Below are 15,290 nucleotides of genomic sequence, written 5' to 3' on the forward strand. Positions count from 1 at the left end.
TAAAGCTTTCTCAGAATCGGTTCCAGGTAGCACTGACCAGAGCTAATGTATACAGCATCACAGAGCAGTTTCTTTCTATTTCTGCATTTCTTCCTCCTTGCTGTTCGTTTTGAACCCTCACTCCAACCTTCTCATTGTAATAGGACATCAAAGCCTCTCTTCTGTTACTTCTTGATGTGTGGGTTAGTATTTTCTTACTCAAATTATCAAACATCATGTGGCTGAAACAATTGTCATAGCACTAAACTTTGTCCATTCTATGCTGAAGCAATGATCTATTACAAGAAGAATGGCAGGTGTTACCTGTCATCTTTGAACCACGTTGTACTTGGTGGTATTTGCTGAAACCCATTTAGAAAATAAACCCAACTGTTGCTGACCTAGAATATTTCCTTCTGTTTCACAGTGACTGTTACCTCACTGACCTGCTGTTGACTTAAATGAGCCGTAGTTAGGTTTTGAGCTGAAGTTGGCCTAAATCCTTGGGATCAAATTAGCGTCTGCTTTCCTGTGTTAAACTTGTTCCTTAACGCTTTTAAGGTTTGTTGGGGGAAAAAACAAAGTAATGGATGGTAAGGCATGGAGGGGGGAAAGTAAAAAAGCCACTTTAATGAGATGTTTATATCAAGTGACTTGTATGATGGTTTATGAGCTTAAGTTCCATTTTAGTCTTGTGACAGGGAAGTGATCGTCCCTCTGTGCTCGGCACTGGTGAGGCCACACCTTGAATCCTGTGTCCAGTTCTGGGCCCCGCACTTCAAGAAAGATGTTGGGGTGTTGGAGCGAGTGCAGAGGAGGGCGACCAAGCTGGTGAAGGGTCTGGAGGGTCTGACCTCTGAGGAACGGCTGAGGGAGCTGGGGGTGTTTAGCCTGGAGAAGAGGAGGCTCAGAGGTGACCTTAGTGCAGTCTACAACTACCTGAAGGGAGGTTGTAGTGGAGTGGGAGTCGGCCTCTTCTCCCAGGCAACTAGCGCTAGGACAAGAGGACACAGCCTCAAGCTTTGCCAGGGGAGGTTCAGGTTGGACATTAGGAAGAATTTCTTCTCAGCAAGGGTCATTAGCCATTGGCAGGGGCTGCCCAGGGAGGTGGTGGAGTCACCATCTCTGGAGGTGTTTAAGAAAAGCCTGGACATGGCACTTAGTGCCATGGTCTAGTTGACATGGTGGTGTCAGGGCAATGGTTGGACTCGATGATCCCAGAGGGCTCTTCCAACCTGATTGATTCTGTGACTACGGTGTCAGTCCTTGCATTAAGTTATGTGAAAACTGCTGTCTCAGTGATCCCTGAACCTGTAGCCGTGGTGGTTCCAGTCCGTGGGACGCTGGTTTCCACTCTCTCCTCCCCAGATAAGAGCCAGCATCCCGAGAGCCGCGCCCGGCGGTGGGACGGGGCGGGGGGTCCCAGCCGGTGCGTGCGGGGGGAGCAGCGGGCTCGGTGCCCTCCGACGTGCCGGTGTTTGGCGTGAGGTGGCTTTGACATAAGCAGGAGAGGGAGGGGAGGAGGGAGGGCGGCCGTGCCCGCCCCGGGAGCCGCGGGAGGCGGGCGGCTGTGGCAGGGCTGCGCGGAGCCGGCGGGGGGGTTCCTCCGCGGAGAGACGAGATACACCAGCGCGTAAGTTACGCGGGGTCCCTTTCTTCTAGAGGCGTTGGAAGGGTGTTCTGTTTGGTGGCTGTAGCTTGGGTGCGGTTTTTTTAATCATTGTTATTTTTCCCATTGGTGTTTGTCGATGGCAGCGCCAGAACTTGCGCTGCGTGAGGAACCGCTGAAATAAACAGGGAGGGATAATGGGAACTTGTCTGTTTTCGGTCGGCACAGGAAGGCTGCCTCCTGCCCGAGGGTCGCGACAGGCAGAGCGGGGATCGGGCGGCGAGCCGGTTCGGAGGGGTTTGCGGGGGGACGCCCCGGGAGCCGGCTGGGGGTGCGGAGGCGGGTGCTGCTGCTGCCTCCCTGGGAGCCCCGCAGGGGACCAGACCCCGGCCCTGGGCTGGGAAGGGTCGTTGGGAAGGTGCAGAGTGAGATTTGTCAGCGATTCCCGTACCCTCTGTCAAGAGCTGGCCGCAGGGTTTGTGTGCTCGGTGCGATGGGAGGGGGCTGCTGGAGGAGGCTGTCGGGGTTTCTCATTCCTCTGGGGAAGCAAAATGTCCTCAGTTCCTGAGCTTTTCTTCCTTTCCTTTCTTTCTCCTCCTGAGAGCAGACAAGCATGTTAAGTCCCTTGCTTCCTATTTAATTTCCCCCATAATACGATCAAGCAACACCAGTCAGCGTTGGTGATATCAACCAGCTGAATGCAGAGCCTGTTCACGTGAGGTGCTTTACCAAGGGGTTTGCAGGCTCAGGGCTTCGTTGGCAGCAGCGTATGGATTCTGACAGTGCAGGAGCCGAGGATGGAGAGCTGAGCAAGGCCCTTGGGTGTGTCAGCTCTGAGGAATAGTGTCTTAACCTTTGCTTTTGCTTCCAGCTTCCTATCTTTTCATACAGGGGGGGAAAAAGGAATTACCAGTGATGTAAATTCATCTTTCCTAATTTAGTCTTGGTTATGTCTAACTAGCTGATGTATTTTACTCTATTTTGGTTTGTGGCAGAGTGTTAAAGAGGGAAAACACATTCTAAGAACACGTTTAAACTGCCACAAGTGACTTTATATGTGAAATACTGCTGTTGCCATTTGCTTCTCTCATTTTTCTGCAAAATGGGCTTGATCTTTGCAGAGGTGTTACTGGAAGCAAAGTAGCGTGTAGTACCTGCTGGAAAATGTGTTCATGAGTCTATGTTGTACTTAATCAGAAAACTCCTCCCAGTAAAAGCAACATACAATTTTGTTATAAATCTTGCTTATGGTTTTGCCAGATTACTTCACGGGCTTGCAGCAATCCACTTACCCCAGCAAGCCGTGGGTAATTCAGTGGTCTGGGTACAACCCTTAACTTGCCTTTTCAGCCTGCGCATTCAGCTACACTGATACGGTCAATAAATTACCTCTTCCAATGCTGCTTGGGTGTGCTGAGCGTAATTAGACCCCTGCTACGTTTGTAACCATAAATAAATAAGAAAAGCCTCTTGTTACTGAGTCACAGATCGCACCGAGTGATTTACTCTGGTACCTGTATGGCCATATGGACTCTGTGATGGATTTACACAGCCAAAAGTACAGAATTTTTGATGATTTTCCTGTCTTGCTCTCTGGCAGCCTAAATCAAGGGTGGCTTCGCTGTCATCTGTAGCCATCTAGATGCAAGACCTGAGTCACGTTTAATCCATTTCAGAAGCAGTGGGAGCGGACCCAGTTTCTGTCGCTTTCTGAATCACGTTTTTGTGGAGGTTTTGAGTGTAAATCACAAGAAGTCCATGACTGGAAAAGAAAAAGGTGCCTGTGGGACCATAATGCTTTGGAGGAATAAAAACCAGCTCGAGTTAACTACATTGTGTGTTAGTGGGTAGCTTTGGTCTTGTGCTGTAAACTGTGTTTGGGTCTGTTTAATTGGTATCACTTGGGCATAGAGCAGCAGCAACTATCTCTTATAGTAAACAAAGCAGCAGATTTAAGTTAATGCTAATGTGTTTGCAGCCTGAGCCAAAAGCTTTTCGGGGTTGTTATAGCACGCTGGGCGTAGAGCCCGTCTATCCGAGTGTCTGAAGGAGACAAAAGTTATGGATTGACTCATTGTACAAATCAGCTCATCTGGAAGTCAGATTGTGCTGTTCGTTGCCATCAGTAATTTAGTTGTATTGAGCACAGCTGAGGGTGGATGGCAGCGTGGCCGGAATGTTGAGCTGGGATTGCCGAGATCCCAGGAGCCCTTCCCTGCATCACCACAGCCCTCCTGGGTGACCTGGGGCGAGTCATTAGATGTTGCGGTAGAACAGGGTTGATGACATGTCTTTTTCCCAGGGTGCCACGAAGATAAATGTGTTACAACCATTGATGAGGGGACCACATGAATACAATATCAGACAAAACATTTGAAGAGTGCGTGCCCCATACACACCTAGATAATACGTGCTTTGTAAACCTGTCCTACATGTGTGCTTTGTACTGTAGTATCCTTGCATGTAAGCATGCACGGCTGAAGGGGCTGAGTTTTAATAGCAATAAATTCTGAATATTGATTTGGGGCGACTATGAGAAGAGACTTTGTTCATTGTCAATTACAAATTAGTATTCAAAGACCTTTCTGGTTGTTAAATGTGACATTGAATTTTGTTGTGTCTTACCACTGACAAGATAATGCAGGCTCTGACAAGGACTTAAATATGTAACTCCTGTGCGCTGGGGATAATGCATGCAAACTCCTCTTCCTGTGACTGCTCCTGTTGTAATCTAAAATTATTTAGGCATTTAAGTTGTGGAAGATTTAACTCCTGAAGGTAGTTCAGTCCCACTCCTTGGGAGTGCTTGACCAAGTTTGGTTGTCTTGAACTATATAAACACTGATATTCCAATTAATACATAAATAAATATAAATATATAATAAATATACAAAGTAATATTTTAAGTTTCATTACCTCAGCCCTTCCTTAGGAGAATAAACTCCTATAAATAAAGGTGGTGTAGATCTGTGGGACACCTGTCTGCTTGGAAGCAAAATATTTGTGGTTCCATAGAAAACTTTGTCAAGGCTGGTTAATTACGCAGAAGAGAAAGTTCTGAATGATGATAAGTTAGGCCTCCTAAATGGGCCATGATGCACAGCAATTAGTCATGGGCTAAGATATTTTTTCTTATTATCTTATATCTATCATCTTATAAATGGTGTTAGAGGTTTATGAGCATACAAACCATGTACCAGTCATGTCAATGTGAGTTTGTTGCCTTTCTTTGTTTTAATCCATCGCTTTTGCCTTCCCCAACGTCTCTTCTCCATCCCTTCTTCATCCTTTGCAGGGAAACTAGAAACTGAGACTTGTCACGTGCCTGCCTTCACTTGCTGTTTCATAGACCTTCATCTGCACCCATAGGTCACATTTCAGAGACATTTATATCCTTTGTTTTGTTTTAGGTTGCAGAAGTCTTTTCTTATTAAACTGGTGGCCTGAAAATGCTTTTCATGTTGTTTCTAAAACTTCATTTCTACTTATTTTGGATGTCTTTACCTTCTCCCACTCTTTTTTTTTTTCTCCTGACAAAAGCTTTCACTTTATACTTTTTCCCAACTTTGCAATGTGGTTTGGAGAAAAGAAGCAAATAAATTTCAAAAATATGTATATTTATATATAAATAAAAATATTATACATGCACATATATAAGTAAAGTAGAAAATCTGGCTCACCATCTCTTAGCTCACTCTGAAAATTCACTTTGGAAAGGAAGGGAGAGAACTTTTTAAAACAAGCAACATATTAAAAAAAGGCAATTAATTTTGAACGTATTCTACAAAATTCAGAAGTCTTGAAAACCTTGGTGATCAAGATGACTGTTTTCAATCTAAAGACATTTTTCGTGTGTCGAGAAAAGCTGGTGATCCCTTAGGTTTATTTTGACCTATGGTATGTTGATTCAACACACGCTCGTAAAAATAGCTGAGCTTTATTGTGATTTTTATTTAGTGGCTTAGCACAGGTTTGAGGTGGTTGTGCTCCTGTTCAAGTTCTTGAGCTTCGCTAATGGCAGGATATTTTTTTACTTGCATAAGAAACACCTCCACTAGATATTTTCCCATCTGCTATTTGAAGCTCTGGAGTGAGAACCTAATGCTTTTTCTTCTTGTTTTTTTCTGGGAAAAGGCATAGGGCAGTGGTGAGATTTTTAGCACATGCAGATTACTTAAATCAATTATGGCTTACAATTATAATCTGCCTTGAGGGGAACCTACAAAATCAGCTGCAAAGGAATTTTGCATGTTGTGCCTTATACAGAAAATGTAGTTTTCAGGGTGGTTTTGGTACTAAACAGGAGGCACCTATTTATAGAGCTCCTGTTTCCATTTATTGCTTGAACAGAAATTTGATGACAACTAGAAATATGTACTTATTAATTTTTAAGGAGGCGAATTGATTCGAGACTTGGTTTGTAAGCAGAGAAATCAATGTTATGATTGGAGCTCAAGTAAACGTGGCGCTATGGGCTCTTTTTTGTTTCTCGGTGTTTTTAAATCATGTCAGTGACTTCAAATCTTTATTGCCTGCAGTTAGAGCTCTTATTTATGTGCCTGTGCTCTGACCTGTGGAACAGCCGGGCTGATCTCGTACCACAGTTGGCTTTGTGGTTCTGATGGGATGGTGGTAAAGACAAAAAGGTACCCCCAGTCCTACGGTCTGGCGCCCGGTGCTCCGCAGCCAGCTACTGCCGCTGGTCCATCTGCGTTGAAGTTCTCCTCTCTGGGTGAAGCACAACCACTTCCTCGCTGTCACCCACGGGAGCCAAGCGTGCTGGGTGGAACTGCTGAGGACTGTGCTGGAGGGACCCGTGTAGGTTGAGTGCGTGGAAAGGGAGATGGCAGTTAGGCTGCCTTCCAGGATGCTCCTCAGCTTTTATAAAGATGCTGCTTTGATTCCGAGAGACAGCAGAAATCTTTATCAATGCAATTAAAGCCATTAATCAAAGTGCTTCTTGCATTGGTGAGACTTGTTACGGTAAGTCATCTTCACTGGCTCCCTCCTTCGCTCTTTCATTGCCCAGGGCAGTCACCGCTCCCAGGCGTTATCACGCATATCAGCTTCCTACAGTTGACACAGTAGGTTCTTTGCTGTGTGTTGTTTAGGGAGGTGAAGCATTTCAGCTCTTTTTTATTCTGTAAAATGGATTTTGAATGATTGATTGGAAGGCAATAGTTGGAGTGCAGACACTGATGAAACAAAATTATCATGTACTATGGAAGAAATTATTGGTTTAATTTTGAAAGAGTTGTTTTTCTGTGAGGTGGTGAGCAATGTTGGGCTGTTAGTGTTCTGTAATAATATCGGGTAATGGTGCACAAGCACTTAAAAGCAAAAGGTTTCTATTTCTAGTCTGCGAAATGACTCACTAACAACGTTGAGCTGTAGCTACTGGCATTCCTATGGCAGAGCGTGTGCTGCTGCAGGAGATGGCTCTGCTTGTCCCAAGGGATATGAAAATATTCTGTCTCCTCTTCTGTCCAGCTCTGTACCTTGAGGGAGTATCATGAGCGATCCCCTCTTAAACCCCCGCCGAGCCTCCCTGCTCCCCGTCCAGCACAAAGCACGGAGTATATGTTGGATAGTGGGGGCTGAGGAGTGCGGGGCAGTGAAGTATGTGCAGTGCGGGAATGGCTTGTGTGATCTCCCTCCTGTCCCCTTTTGTTGTTCCAAGAGAATGGTTATTGAGTGGCGAGTAAAAATGTTTTTGAATGCAAAATGAGTAGAGATGAAATGACCGCAGTGATGTTACTGAAAGCACTTCTTGGCAATCTGGAGTAAAATGAGTTGCGCCGCGAATTAACACCAGCTGTTTTATGGGCTGTAAAAGAAGAGGATAAACCAGTGAAGAGATGATGGACCCTTGAAGGAAGCGAAGAGCTGGTGTACACTGAAGGAAGAGGAAGAAGCGTGCGATGGGTGGCGAAGCTCCCAGTGCATTAGCTCAGTGGCTGCAGCAACCGTCCGCTCTGACGGTGGTCAGAACATTTTAGACTAAATGCATTTTCTTGAAAGTCTGCCATATTCATGAGCTGTCTGGATTCAAAAGGAAGGTTTTGAAGTCCAGGATGCTCTGATCTTGATGAAAGGTGGGGAAAATCTCTCAGCCATGAGTCTCTTGAGCTCCATTTATTTTACGGAAGCAAAACTTGATTGTGTCTGTGTGTGGTTGCTGTCTAATAGGAATGCTGTAGGGAATTTCACTGCTCTCCCGGGTGGCTAAAGCTGGGGTTTCATTTTGCTTTTAAAGGGCTTTTTCACAGCAGGAGTAAGGGGGAAAAATACGTTTGGACAATTTGGATAAAATCCTATGGGGAGGAAAGAAGATGACATAGAAACATATTAAAACTAACTTCAAGAATTACATCCCTGTAAACTGTCTAGATCAGAAGCGACGTGCATTCTTTCACTGCTTGTAGCGTGGTAAGCAGAGCGAATGGATGACAAACCTGTGATAACTCTTAAGGTTTCAAAACTTGGGTTTATTTTAGCTTGTTTTTATTTCTTGCTGAGAACTCAGCACTAACCTAAGCTTGATGGCAAAGGCAAGGGCTTGGGAGCGTGTTTGTTGTTACCCCTTAAGGAGTTAATGTACACTGTCTCCACTTATTTCTCAATAAAGAGAAATATATTTATATAATAAATATATATATTTATATATAAAAATATTTCTCATATATATATTTATAGATACAAATATTTTATGTCTATATATATATATGGAGCCACAAGATGCGAAGGTAGCGCTTGATTCTCTCTTGCCCTGTGTTTCCTTATCTCGTGTTTGTACAGTCTGCTAACAGACATGGTGTACATAGTTCATGCTTTTTGTTGCCATAAAGGGAATCTTATCAAATGAATCTGGAGTCACCTTTTTCTTACACAGAAATGTCTCTACTACTCTCACATGACCTACTTTTTGGAAATCACTGCAGTGTTGTGTGTGCAGTGAGCAATCCATGAGATATATCCAAATGTTAATTGGTTTTGTGCACAAAGTTACTGAATATTTATCAAAAATCTGTGCATGAATTGCTGCGCTTTCTTTGTCACCTCAGCTTATCTTTACTCCTGTTGTTGCCACCCACCTACTCTGAGTGACCAGTTGATGTGGATGTTGGGATGGCTTCTAAACCCAGTGACGTGAAGCTGATCTTGACTGGTTTATGACTAGAAGGACTGTATATTTAAATGTGTGGAAGTCTTCATTTCATGAAATACTCTTCAACGTATGAGAAGGATATGCAGGATTTTAAGTTATTGGGGAATATCTGACCTCTGCAGCATAAGTTAATATATAGATGTGCTGCAAACTGCTTGGGGCGTGACTATTCAAGATGTGTTTTTGATCCTAAGATTGTGGTCGCTTCGGCAGAGAAGACTAAAATGAAACCTCAAACAACTTGGGAAATACTACAATTGAGGTCTTTGGGGAAAACACCAAAGACTACTTGAAAATGATTTAAAATTGTTTCTGCTGAAAATTAAAATTACTTGTGTAAAAACTGAATCTAGTGTTCAGGTTGGATGGCTGGCTGGATTTGATCGTTCCACGTAATTAATGTCTAACACCAGCAGTACCGAGTAGAAGGCGAGCATGAAATTGTAGAAATGTGTTTTGTTTTCTTTAGTTGGTATTAGTTAAAAACCCAAAAAGCAAAACACTGCAACACAGTATTGGATGTTATGTGGGATAAACAGGATTTGCTTTTGCTGATTGAATTACTGCCAAATTCTTAGGATTGTTTACCTATATGCTCCTATTTCACATCTATGTTAATTTAATTCTAACGCAGTGTTGGTAATGACCACCGTAGCACAGCGTATTCAAACTCTTTTTTTTTTTTTACCCACACTTTTCATTTTCTGAAAAAAATCATTGTTTTCTATACTCACCCTGCCCCTCCCCAGTACTTGGGTTCTTGTTATTTGCTTTTTGAACCATTTTATGACTACAAGTGATGAGAACATCCTTAAAAATAGGAGAATATTTAGCCTGTCTTGAGAGCAAAGGAAATGCAAAACATCTGTATTCCGTGTAGTTAAAATATTTCAGCTACTGTTTACATATTTCCTCGCTTTAGTGAGAATTAGCGTAGGAACTGCTCAAGTCTGGAATCTCTAAAACTTGCCACAAAGCTTTTGCCACTGATCAACAAAGTGTTTGTAGAGAAAGCCCTGAATGAGGTGGAGATGATTCGATATTACAATTTCCAAGCCAGTTAAGATGATTGTGCTTACTGCATCCGGCTGCTCAGTCACGATTGTGGTTTCCTTGGAGCTGGGTTGACGTGTTCGGCTTTAAACTATGACCCGTAGACAGCAGAAATAGCAAGGATGGAACTTAAATTGGATAAAAGGCAGAAATCCTAACGAGCCCGTCCTGGTTGTAAGAGGCTGGTGATGTTAGTGCGCTGACTCAGGAGTTTGGTGAGAAGGGACAACCTTTGCGAGGCATTTTGAGCATTAATAGTTTAGTTTCTAAATGTGCTGAGCTGCTACTGCAAGTTTAAGTGACTTTTTCAGGCTGTTTTAGGCTTTCTAAAGTCTGTCTTCTGACTGTTAGCATGTATGGCATGTAAAGTTTTTAAACATGGCTTTAAGTGCTGTGCAGTGACAATTAACATGCCATATATTTAGGTCTTGTGAAAGAAAATAACTTTATTTTTTCCATGGGAAAGTAATCACTAGTTAAATGATAACCTTGATATTTCAGAAATGTAAAGCAAAGAATTTTTTCCAACTAAAAATGAGTTGGACTTTTAAGAATTTTTTTGGTTTTGTTGTTTTTTTTTTTTAATTAAACTTTTTTTAAAGTGTCTGTCTTCTGTTTGTCTCTCCATACACCTGTCTGCTAAAAAATAAAGTATTTAGAACCATCTATGGCAACACGAAAGATTGTTTTAAATTAAATATTTGAACAGGTGGATTTTTTTTTTTCAAGACACAGGGCTGTTTATCTGTAAATAAACAGCACTGCCTGCACCAGGTGTTTTAACATACTCTGTTGCATCTCTAGCAGCTTTAAAAGACCTTTAAAAAAAGAAAGGAGCAGAGGGGGAGAGGGCTGAAAAAGATGTTGCCATCCAAAGTGATCCAAATGTAGCATCTTAAAAAAAAAAAATCTCACTTCTGCTTTGAGAAGTCTTTCCAGAGAGAGAACATGTTATCAATTTATTACTCTAAACTTAACTGCTCTGAAACGGGGAAAATCTTTCCTAGAATAATGAAGTATTCAAAATTGCTGAAGACATTCCGACATGTAACTTCTATTAATTTAAATGGGAGCTGTGTGGGCTCCTTAATCACTTAAGTAGCTTTGAAAAAACCCTCACCCATAACGTATTATTTCTCTGCAGTAGTCAATGTTTATAGTCTGCTTTGTACAAAGAAAAATTCCCTTTCGTTGTGCTGAGAGCATACCTGCGAGTGTAAATTGCCATTTTGTGCTTAACAGCACAAACATTATGAAAAAGTACCATATTCTTTAAAATCAGCATGAAATATTAATCTGAAAAGTCAATAAATATTTAAAGGTGATGTGAAATTTTCATGTGTTTTAAAGAGTAAAAAAGAATTAAAAGGTTGTAAGGACTAAACTATTATAGTTAATAGAAGAGTTGTACTAATATCTGTGAAATTAGGATCAGATTTTGGTTTAATCTGGGGAAAAATGTAGAAAAACATGGTGACTTCCTATTAACCCCTCAATTTCTGTAGCCTGGCATTAGGACAGTAGTTTAAGATGTGGAAGATGCAGAGTTGCTTGTCTCCTTGAAGAGAATTGAAACTCCTTTTGGGCCCATGAATTGAGGTCCCAATGTTCATAACATCAGGACTCTACTTCTGAGTCCAGACCTGTGTTTGGGCACAGGTCAGTTGCTTATCAGACAAACTGGTAGAGTTAAAAACCAAAAAAGCACGTGAGCTTTGTCCCCTCATCTCATCATTAGTGAGGACTTACAGTGAAAGTATTGATGTAGAAAGAGAGAGCTTCTGTCCTGGATGCTGCTATGACAAAGTTTTGACCGACGGTAACATGGTAGAACTCAACCTTTCTGAAATTTAAAATTATTTTTGGAGCATTTGGAGTTCAGTTTCAGACTTCTAATATTAAAAAAAAAACCAAAACATTAAGGACCATGTGCCTGATAAACTTCAAACTCTGTTTGCTCTTTTACACCACTTAAATAAAAGGGGTAAAAAAACTCCAAACACTAGTGCAAAAGATACAGGGAGAAATATGTATCTGTATCTACTAAGGGTTGATGGGTGAGATTATGAGGGATAGATCTGGATGAGGAATGATTTTCTTGTGACCTAAAAGCCATGTGTCTTTCAAGCAAATGTCGAAGAGATGCTGGAGATATTCCAAGTAGCAAAATAAAGTTAAAAGTTCATCTTCTGCACTAACAATTAGGTAAGTGTTTACTCTACCAAGCTGCCTCTTTCTCTGTAGCTGCCTTGAATGCCTGCTACCATTCCCAAGTCCCTCAGGAAGGAATAGTTAGTTTGTCAAAGCTGAAGAATGAGATGAAGATCTGCTAATTTTAACTGATCTGCATTTTCCAGCTATTCAGTGGGAACATTCTTGACCAATCTAACGGAAGCTTCTTCTCAATGAACACAGAACATTGTTTAAGAGTTATGTTAAATCTAAAAGTAGAGGTGTTCTCCGGTGTGTGAGATTAGGGCTTCCCTTCACTGATCACAAGGAGATGATCCAAGAGATGTTTGAGAGAGGTAGGTGTGTTTATTCTCTCTAAATAACTACAGGCACCTTTTGGGAAGCTGACTGCAAATACTTTGTGGTAGCCTACTCTTCCCTTCTACTCGCAATAAATAACTTATTTCAAATGGGAAAAGATAATTGTTTTGCATAATAGATTTGCATGCCAAGCTGAGATATATGAATATTTATGCAGGGAAGCCTACAGAAGGTGCAAACCCCCTATATACTGGAAGAGGAATCTGACATTATTTTGGCAATAGTGTATGTCCCGTGCAACCTGAGAGACTCTTGCAGCGTTTCAGAAATGAAGTTCTCACGTTTTGGTAGCTGATGTCCCTGAGAAGGACATACAAATAGAATCACAGACTCAATCAGGTTGGAAGAGCCCTCTGGCATCATCGAGTCCAACCATTGCCCTGACACCACCCTGGCGACTAGACCAGGGCACTAAGTGCCATGTCCAGGCTTTTCTTAAACCCCTCCAGAGATGGGGACTCCACCACCTCCCTGGGCAGCCCATTCCAATGTCTAATGACCCTTTCTGAGAAGAAATGCTTCCTAATGTCCAACCTGAACCTCCCGTGGTGAAGCTTGAGGCTGTGTCCTCTTGTCATACGTGTGGTCTGTGCATGTGCTCAGTGAGGTCTGTCAGAAGCACGCAGTGCTGCCTTTAGTGCTGGCTGGAATCAAGCGTGGGGGTTTTTTGGATCAGAATGCTCAGGACTTCAGAACAAAACTCCAGTAAGCTGTTGTTTCCTTTCCCGGTATCAGGAGTTAGTAAACAAAGAGAAATTACATTTTTTAAAAATTAAAATTAATATTGTGATTAAGAAAATAATAATTAAGGAATTTAAAGGGAGAAATGTGTCGGAGAAGACAGAGAAACAGTCGTTCTTGTGTTTATTTTGCCTGGATAAAGATGAGATTTAATTATTTGGGCAGATTTCTGTGCCAGTACAGATCAGAAGCTTAATTTCTGAAACACTAAGGAAAGCAGCTGTACTCTAAAGTCCCAGTTGTTTTCACAGTGCTGAAAAAAATATATAAAAGGGAAGTGAAGAATAAATATTGGGGAAATGGGGAATGAATTTGAGAGGAATAATCTCGCTTTTCATTTTTTAAAATCTATTCTGAAATGGTGGTGTCAGTTATATTTTTGTCTGTGGTGTTAATGTTGGCTTAAGAGGAGATTCACTAAGATTTATTCTGCGTGGGTACCAGGAAGATTTTTAAGGTGTGAAGTAAACGGTGTGGTTTTAGGCGGGGGGGGGATGGAAAATAAAGCACTTGGACACAAGGGAGTTTGGAGGCGTGCGTGCCTGGCTCGCGAGGAGAGCACACGGTTCTCTTGTCCCTGCGGTTTGGGGCAGCTGGTGGCTTGGGCGGAATTGCTTCGGGTTTTCATTTCATGAGGGAAATAAAACATTGCCAGCTTTATCCCTTCTTGGTTGTTTTTTGGCCTGATACTGTTCTTCCTGCCTGGCCGCCTTTGCTCCTTGGTCTTTGCTTTCTGTCTCCTTTCATATGGCTTTCCTTGGAGATTCCCTGGGGGCTGACCCCAGAATTGAGGCTGCTGAAGTTCTGGTGTCAGCTCTACAAAACCTGACCTCCTTGCAAATATTTACATTACTGACAGAAGGAAAAGCAAATGCATCTTGTGTGCTAAGGAGAGATGTGGTTGTAGCAGTTATTGCCTTACTGATATTATTCCTGCTCTCGTTGCTTCTCCCATCCCATGTCTCGATTCACGTGTTGGCCAACGAGGTGTTTAGAGGTGAGCCTACTGCTTTGTTTGGTATTGATGCCAAGTTACTGATGATAGAAACATCTGGAAGAAATTGAGCTATTAGTTTTTTCTTTCCTGCTGTTGTCTTGTAGAAAAAAAGCTCCCATTCAGAAGCATAAAAATTTATTAATAATGTAAGAACTTTATAATTTTCTCTTGAGTGAAAAAGCACTAGAGGCTTACAAGCAAGTATCGCTTTATACTGCAGCAGAAGTGAAGTCTACTGTTCAAATACTAGTTCAGCCAACCAAGCCATGAAAACTACTGCCAATTAAGGTGGTGTGTTTTAATATTCTGTATTTGTTATGTAAAAATTGACAGCACTAATTTTATTGACCAGCAATAACTGATCAATAAAATTAGCGCTGAACTTTAGTTTAATGTACTTTAAAAAGCAGATATAATAAATTGTCTTTATTAAAACAGAGCACAACATTTTAACTTACAGAACATCAATGCAAAACAACAAAGAAACTATGTTTTAAGTCCGTCTTTTAAGGTCTATTTTTGAGCATAAAGTTGTTGTTGCAAATGTAAAAATCAATTAGATGGTTAGATTGTTTTTCGGTCTGAAGGCATTGAAATAAATTGTATTATGATTATCATAATTTACCGAGTATCCTAAATAGACTTAGTGGTTTGTACTCTGCTAATTATTGTAGAATGCTGCTTAATTAAAACAGTACAGCCAGAAACAACGATGCAGGAGGGGATGCCTCCATTGACAAGAGATAATATCAGATTTTAGGTGGCTTTCCGGCCATTCAGGATAAATTAAATGGCAAGGCATTTCTGAAGTGGTTCTGACACTTCTTCTAAAATTCAATTTATCCAGCAAATTTCTCAATTTGCTGAGCCTGTTGAGTTATAATATGGGAGGTTGTAGCGGAGCGGGAGTCAGCCTCTTCTCCCAGGCAACTAGTGATAGGACAAGAGGACACAGCCTCAAGCTTTGCCGGGGGAAGTTCAGGTTGGACATTAGGAAGCATTTCTTCTCAGCAAGGGTCATTAGACATTGGAATGGGCTGCCCAGGGAGGTGGTGGAGTCACCATCTCTGGAGGTGTTTAAGAAAAGCCTGGACATGGCACTTAGTGCCCTGGTCTAGTTGCCATGGTGGTGTCAGGGCAATGGTTGGACTCGATGATCCCAGAGGGCTCTTCCAACCCGATTGATTCTG

At 42.0% G+C, this 15,290-nt stretch overlaps 1 protein-coding gene across 3 annotated transcripts in view; it reads left to right on the top strand.

Annotated features, from left to right (window-relative positions):
* The window catches only part of ANK2 (ankyrin 2), a 322,501-nt gene that overhangs the window by 21,258 nt on the left and 285,953 nt on the right, over positions 1-15,290 (top strand). Inside the window, exon 1 of one of the 3 annotated variants that reach the window (XM_068404331.1) lies at positions 1,528-1,612. The exons of the other annotated variants lie outside the window; for them this stretch is intronic. The gene's annotated coding sequence lies outside the window, so the exon portion shown is untranslated. Of the gene's footprint in view, positions 1-1,527; positions 1,613-15,290 lie in introns of those variants that run through there. 3 annotated transcript variants of the gene reach the window in all.

This window comes from Nyctibius grandis, chromosome 6, assembly GCF_013368605.1.
Source record: "Nyctibius grandis isolate bNycGra1 chromosome 6, bNycGra1.pri, whole genome shotgun sequence".
NCBI lineage: Eukaryota > Metazoa > Chordata > Aves > Nyctibiiformes > Nyctibiidae > Nyctibius > Nyctibius grandis.